The sequence below is a fragment of the Diadema antillarum genome, unplaced genomic scaffold (assembly GCF_040938485.1).
Source record: "Diadema antillarum isolate AM-2024a unplaced genomic scaffold, OU_Dant_1.0 seq00000526_RagTag, whole genome shotgun sequence".
In the NCBI taxonomy this organism is placed as follows: Eukaryota; Metazoa; Echinodermata; class Echinoidea; order Diadematoida; family Diadematidae; genus Diadema; species Diadema antillarum.
The window spans coordinates 546,205-554,690 of record NW_027271478.1 but is presented as its reverse complement, the minus strand read 5'-3'; the positions used below and the strand labels follow the sequence as shown (position 1 = coordinate 554,690).

The 8,486-nt window shown below is 34.6% G+C and overlaps 1 pseudogene; it reads right to left on the bottom strand.

The window, feature by feature from the left end:
* Window positions 1-4,560: 4,560 nt before the first annotated feature.
* Window positions 4,561-6,360, bottom strand: LOC139734453 (uncharacterized; annotated as a pseudogene).
* Window positions 6,361-8,486: the final 2,126 nt, after the last annotated feature.

Here is an 8,486-nt window from a genome sequence, read left to right as displayed (position 1 = left end):
CTTGAGCACACTGTTATTGCGTATTTCATTTGGTCTCCCACAGCTCAACTTATCGATCTACTACGATCTACTCCTCAATCCTGCCATTGTATTCTCTTAGTAATATCGAATCTTGATTGAAACATTTCATCAAAATAAAAAAGCGAACCACCTCGTCCTTTGTGATACATATAATTTTCTGGTAGATGTAATACAATTAGACAGAAACACACATCACACAAATACGCACACACAGACCACACACACACACACACACGCACGCACGCACAAGCACACACACACATACTGTATTGAATCTACATAATGTATGCAAATGCTTATATTTCAGGGTTTTTGTGTACTTTTGGACCGTAATGAAAATGAATGGGTATATGCAATTTACGCGTAGCATTTTTCCCTTATTTATCAGATAGAACATTTACATACTTTTTTGTATATAATAAAATAAACTTCTCATATTCTTTCTCCTGTATAGGGCGTCAAATGTATTGGTCATATTACTCCGAGTCAGTGTACGGTGAAACGTTGAAAATCATGCGCGCGCAGATGGACGGAACCACGCCCCCTCGCATTTTCTATACTGTGGACAAGTTTTGGTCCTTTGGTTTGGTGTTCTACAGCGGTCGACTGTACACGCTTTCCGCCTCTTCCGAGCTATGTGGAAATCCAACGCTGATCTCAATCGTGAATGGCTCAATCCAATGCATCAAAACGTCTCACCCGACTGACGATTCACAACAACGTTTTTCTGCTTATTTTGTTCGCGAAAGGGATTTGGTGTTCGGATGGCGTCCCCTATATAATCCACAAGAATTATAGAGAAGACTGGTGTTAAACACAAGAGTGCCATATTTTTATGTGCTGGACAGCTCGAAAGTTCATTTATTATTCGCTTAAAGTACCGTACATAGGCATTAAATAAGTATCGTAAATACCAACAGAACATAATCAAAGTTTTTAATCCTCAAAACATAATGATAAGCTTCAATCAATTTTTCATTCAACATTTGGAAACGTCGCGTCAGATCCAATAACATGTTACAATTCTTTCTTGTGAACATAATATATTTAAGCTACAGTAAAACCGGTACAAACTTTCCTTCAACGAATTTATTTTCTTCCACTCTTACTTTACTTACTAACATTACTCTTAGTGTATGACTTCAAGTGAAGTCACTAAAGCGACTTGAATATTGTGGGTCCCCCCCCCCTAAATCAATCCAGGAGCATTTAATGCACTAGTAGGTTGAGATTATTTCTAATACCTCCGCCAGGAAGCGTCACTGGAGGCATTATGTTTTCGGGTTGTCCGTCCTTCCGCCCGTCTGTCCGCTATCGATTTTGTGGACAGCATTAGTAAAAAAACCGTTTGACGTATCCTAATGAAACTTGATGATAAGTGTATGTACGAGTGGACAAGGTTGTGGCTAACAATTTTGGGGTGCACATGCTCAAGGTAAAAGGTCACAGGTCAAGGTCAACTGTTCACAATTCAGTATTTCCACCTTATCTATGGAATGCCTGAAAGTATTTTCTTGAAATTTAGTGTATACATGCACCACCACATGAAGATTTCCTAGACAGAGATTTGGGGCTATGAGGTCAAAGTTCCAAGATCAAAAGTCAAGTGAAAAATTTTAAAATTTCATTTTTGTTTCTCCATATCTCCGAAATGGTTCAGGGTATCTTCATAGAACTAAGTACATATGCATGTATTGACTGGCAGTGATAATCTAGGGAATTTTAGGTCATGGGTCAGAATTTTTTCGTGAAACTTGGTGTATACTTGTATTACTCAATATGGATTCTCTGGGAAGTCTTTTACCAAAAAGATCAAAGGTCAAATGAAAGTGCTAAATTTAGCTTCTTCCATATTTTAGAAGTGACTCAAGGCATCATCATGAAACCAATTAGTACAAAGTTATGTATTTTTTGCGTGATAGTGACTCTCTTGGGAATTTTAGGGTCATAGGTCAAAGGTCAAGGGTTAAAGGCCAGGTTAAAATGATAACAAGTTACTATTTTAATGTTGAAATTTCGATTTTTCTCTATACCTTTAAAAATTCCTCAATGCATGTAAAACGTATAAAAGGGTCAAAAGTCAAGAAAAATCCGTAAACCCCCAATTGCATGCTCTCTTAGAAAATATAGCCGTTCACTCATTGAACATTTGACACATTTTTGACAAACACGTCATTTTGATATATTGCCAGTTATGGTGAGCTGTCATCACACATTGTCAAGACGTACTATAGACCAACTAGGAGAATCATGCATTATGGCGGAGGCATACCCGTTGCCATAGTGGCATTTCTAGTTCATCGTGATAGTCTATCGTGCTTAGTAAGTAATTTGTAATCATATAATAATCCCGTCAGTTAAGTGTCAAGTACATGTCAAAAAAGAGTGATACACTGTAGTAGCTTTGAGATAAACGTGACCCTATCACCTCAATATCAGGTCACTCTGCTGGAATATTTTGTGTTCACGCGGCTTGTCTTTCCCTTTGCATCTCCTGGTTTGCGTTGACGCAAATGTCGTTTCATTGTATTGCTGTCGCTTTAGATAGTGCCAGTACTCGGCAGTCGTAGATAATCTCCAGATAATTTCCTTATGTTACTTTGATGGGCAGGATACATAAATTTATTTTCGTGCGATGAAATTTTAAAAGCTGGCCATTAGCACAGAGAAGTGCGGTAACGACACAAATTTCATCATCGCTTATAAAGATTGATGACCAGTCACTTTTTGTTTGTATACGGTGGCATTTCTCTTTATGGGAAGATAAATAGCCCAAAGGTGTAATAAAAGACTTGCCTTCACTTCTCTTTCTCTCTCTAAAGCAGTATATTTAGGTTTATAAACGTCTCAATAGGAAAAATCATATATTTGGTTTTTTTTTATAATATCCTGATAGATTTGGTGCTGCCTTTTTTATTGTCTCTCCCTCTCTCTCTCTCTCTCTCTCTCAGCTGTGTTCTGATCTATAGTGCTTAAGTAGGGAGAATGCAAGAATTGAGTGCATTTTTTTCTTCCACGGCTACCGGAGTATATTCTCTCCATGTTTTAAATTTATGTGAAATGCACAAGGTATAATGTAATGAGGCCCTCTTTTGGAGGGGGTTGTAATATTTCTTTTTTATGCCGCTTTGTACTACATAATGAACTTTATCATAAACTGTGATAATTAGATTTTAATAATTTATTTCATACCATGGATTAAAGCTTGATTCTGCGATTGTAAATCGCACGAGGGAGATGAGGGTGGGTTGGCTGTCGATATCTTATGATTCGAATGAAATATGTAGTTTGATATTTTTTGTTACTTTATCATCATTAGTGATGTGCTCTAAGGTAGAGCTAGTGTTGTACATGCTTATTTTTTCGTTTGTCTCTGCATTGATGTTTAAATGTTTCATCTTTGTATTCATTGGCAACGCCAAATTTAATGTGCACGTGTGCTCTTAAGGAAGGTCACATGTTTGAAATTTTTAATTGAACGTACTGAAGTGTCATCCGCACAAGTTGAACCTATGCATCCCTATGTTCTCATATTTACCTCTGGAAAATTGTTTCATGCGTTATCCCACTTAGTGTCACATTCCATTCGCATTTGCAGTGCCCCAGTACTTCTCAATTGTTCACTCGTTATTCGCATTTCCGAATTCCATGCATTCACGCTGGTGTATTTTTCCTCCTTCTTGCATAAACATGTTTTTCCAATGTCGGCATCAACTGTCCAGGTGCATGTAAACTATAGCCATGTTCAGACGTATTTCTAGTCGGAGTAAACATTAATGGCTCGGCATTTAAATTCAAATTAATGCATACCTTACCACGACCCTTGTGTCCACACGACAGTCGTGGGAAGAAACTCCGACCAATTTATGTGCGAGGGTCGGTGTAACTTCCGGAAGTGGTAGCGCCGCGCACGTCGACCATGCGATTGGTTTTTACCAGTGGCATTTGTCTTCTCCATTCTTTTTTTTTTCTGTGTTTTATTGGAATAAAAAACAAATCAATACATACATGAACATATGAATAAGAACAATCATCGGGAAAGAAAGAAAGAAAAAAAAAAAAAAAAACAGCACTACTCAAGCAATAGCAAATGGTTCTAGATGTGATTTAAAAACAGCCACTTTGTCTCATACAAGATATTATCTATGTACAATGTATAACAAATATGATACGATATACATTCTTTAAAAAAAATAAAAGTAGATAACACAAAAATAACATGGATTATAAATTTGTGTTACGTACAATTGATAAGAGGAAATAATTATAAAATGCCAAGAGAACCATTAAACAACACCAACAGGAGGGCACGGGACTGATTTCTATGCACATTTTATCACAGAACTGAACAATTATATTCAAAACATGATTAATTCTAATACATTTGGATATACAAATGTGTAACTGAAAGAACAAAACAGAACCCATATCACTTGAAAGAAATCTCAGCCCATACACCCCCACGCGTGGTGTCCCTTGGTACATCAATTCAAATAAATAACAAATTGAACAGCGTAACGATTATCATTATACATGTATTCAAAAAACAAATCTCCATTTCCGAAAATGAATAGGGAGTTTATTATTTTTCTTTGCGATACAAAATTTCAAGTTCTTTATTGGTCATAACAAAGCATTTATATCCTTCAAAACTTAATGGTTTATTTTGAAATTTACATACATAAATATATTTAAGTAAAAGAAACAAATAAGTAATAAATTTATCATATTGAAAACCGAACATTTTTTCAAAAATTGAAACATTTAGCAGTTTTTTAGTTTTCTGAATAATGATGTTTATAGTTTCATTCCAGATGGGTTTAACTAGAGGACATTCAACAAAAAGATGTACATAGGTTTCAGGGTCAGTGTTACAAAATGAACAGTTTGGGGAGTCCTTTCTTTTAATTTTATACAGAAAATCATTCAAGGCAATGGCTCTATGAAATAACTTGAAATAAAAAGAACGCATTCGAGTACTTATTGTGCATTTAAAGTTATTTATATGAGTCTTTTTCCAATCAACTCCATCATGTTCATGGAGGGTATTCCAAAATGAAATGTGTCGTTCTGGAGTACATGATTCTAACATAATATCATATGCATATGTCGGAATTTTGGGAGTTTTCAAAAGCTTGCTTTTAGCGTCGTCAAATATATTGTCAGGGGTTAAGTCGGATGTGACTAGCCAATCATCTGGTATATTTCTCAATAGGAAATTGTATTTGCGCCTGTCTTTTTTACTAATATCATAATCAAGAATAAGTTCTTCAAATAATTTGTAACCAGGGTGGGGAGGATTAAGTAAATCACTAATATATACAATTCCTTTGTCTAACCACTCTTCATACAAAAAATACTGCTTAGACTTAGAGGAAATATGTGTATTAAACCATATGCACTGACAAGAACCAAGTGCAGAGAAAACTGTATCAAACTCGTTTTTAACAAAATTTTCTCTAAATATATACCATGTTTGAAGAGATTCAGCTAACTGAGTTGATCTCAATTTGCTTAAGGCATTTGTCGGAGCATGTGATTTCCATAATATATCTTTTATAGTAGAAAAATTATTTAAACTTGACAATTCAATTGACTTCCACATGCTTTGAAAGTTGTCATCAAGAAGCATTTTGACCCATGACATTTTTTGAGCAACTGAGTATGTTTATGGATCAATCATTTTCAAACCTGCTAAAGAGTAGTCATTACACACCAGTTGTCTTTTGACCCTATCACTGCCACCATTCCACACAATTTTGTACAGTGTTGTATTCAGCTGTTTAAAAAATTTCTTAGGAAGTCTAGTACACAGCACTGAAAAAAATAAAGAATTTGTGGCAGCAATAGGGTCTTTATGACACAGATCTTCCCAACCAGAGATAAATTTCTTGCGCGCCAACAATTTAAAGTATTTTCAATGGATTTGAGTTTTGTCTTATGGTTAAGTTCATATAACTGGTCTGAATTTAAAGAAAAATGAATGCCTAAAGTTTTAAAAGTAAATTTATTCCACTTAAGTCCTTTCTCAGAAAATGGAAATCTTGGAGAACCTTTCATAGAGCCAATCCATATTGCTTCGGATTTAGAAATATTAAGTTTACAGCCAGAGCACTCAGAAAATACAGTAATAGTGTCGAATAATGCTCTAAAGGAGTTATCTGAGCCATCAATAAAACAAGTAGAGTCATCTGCTAACAAAGATATTTTCAGTTCGTTTTCTAAAACTGGGATACCTTTGATATTGGGGTTCTAACGAATAGCAAGAGCCATACATTCAATAACTAACAAAAATAAATATGGGGATATGGGACACCCTTGGAAAATACCTCTTTCCATATCAATTGGTTTGGTCAAATGTCCATAGTTTGAAACATAACTTTTTCTATCTGAATAAAAAACCTTTATCCAATCAATGAAACCATCACTGAAATTAAATTTTCTAAGTACATAAAAAAGGAAATTATGGGAAACACTGTCAAAGGCTTTTTGGATGTCAAGGAGAAGGATTCCACCAGGAATTTGATTCAATTCTGTATATTCAATAATATCAATAATTAGTCGGATATTATTTCCAATATGCCTTCCTTTCAAAAAACCAGATTGGTCTGGGTGAATCAAGTCTGAAAGATATTTTTTGAGGCGGTTTGCTAAAGTTTTGGCTAAGATTTTATAATCTACTGTTAAGAGAGATATTGGTCTGTAATTTTTCAAATAGGAGACATCCCTGTCTTTTTTCGGTATCAAGGTAATAACACCATTTCTTTGTGAGCTGGACATTCGTCCATTTTGTAAAGAAAAATTAAATGTGTTAACAAGCATATCAGAAATATCTTTCCAAAACACAATATAAAATTCTACTGGTAATCCATCTAAACCTGGTGATTTATTGTGTTTCATTGAAACAATTGTATCAAATAATTCCTTTTTAGAGATGGGTTTATCAAGTAAGACCTTATCGGCGTCACACAGCTGGGGGAATTCAACAGAGTCTAAAAAATGTTCTATTCTATTACTCTCCTGATCACACTGTTTTTTGTACAGGGTTTGATAAAATAAATTAATTTGTTCTATTATAGTGTGTTGATTAACAATTATATCATCATCATCATTCTTTATTTTAAAAATACTTTTTTTCTCTCCACTTCTTTTTTCTAAGTTACAAAAATATTTGGAGCTTTTTTCCCCATCTTCAGCCCATCGTAGTCGTGAACGGACAATTAAACCTTTGGCTTCAACTTCTAAGATATCATTCAAAGCATGTATCAAAGATTCTTTTTCATTAATAAGATCATTGTTATTTAAATCAGTACTTAATTTTTTCTCCACATCTTCTATTTCTGCTAAAAGGTGTTTTTTTTTGCAAAGTCCTTTTCCTTCTTTTTACGTGTACAGTATTCTATACATGTACCAGTAATAGTGCACTTTAGAGAGTCCCATAATACATTCGGATTACAATTGCTATTAGAATGAATTAATTTAAATTCTTCTATTTTGTCCTTAACCATTCTACTAAAATTTGCATCATCATGTAAATATTCACAATTTAATTTCCGAAATCCTGGACCCCTTAGTGGTTGGGCTCCTTTAAAATGCAGTGTAACAGGGGAATGGTCCGATTGAATTCCTGGGATTATTTTTGATTGCAAACAATTTGTAACAAAATTATCTGACACTAAAATAAAATCAATCCTGGACAGTGCTTTAGGGTTTTTTTGATGTCTTGTATATTGCTTTAGGTTTGGATGAAAACTGCGCCAAATGTCACAAAGATTAAATTCTTCCATTAGTGTTATTAATATTTCTCTTGCTTTGACATTTGAGTGTGTTTCCCTACCCCCCTTATAATCCAAGGGCCCCAGAACTGAATTAAAATCCCCGGCACATAAAATAGAGGTATAATCGAATTTATCCATTTTACTAAAAACTTCAAGAAAAAAATTTTGATCATCACTATTTGGACCATACAGATTTACTAAAATGACAGGTACATCATTAATGATAGCAGACACGATTAGGTATCTACCGTTAGGATCAATATAAGTAGAGTTAACAACTAACGACACTCTGTTTCGAATTAAAATTAAAATTACTCCTCTACTATTTGATGTGTGGCTCGAGAACCATGCTTTTTCACCCCATTGTTGTTTCCAAAAATTTTCATCAGATTTAGAAGAATGAGTTTCTTGAAGAAATATTATGTCACTTTCAATACTTCTCATATAATGAAACAAGGAAAAGTAGAAATTACGCGGTGCGTAATATATGTCCCCGCCGGAAGTAGCATTTTGTAGCAAAGAGGTAAAAAATCAAGGTCAAAGGTCAAAGAAGTCAAAGGTCAAAATTCTGTGTAAAAGTTTTGAAGCCCTCACCTAGTGCCATCACATAAAGCAAACGGAATCGAAATCGGGTTAGAAATGGCGAAGGAGTAGCATTTTATAGCCAATGTACAATACAGGTCAAAA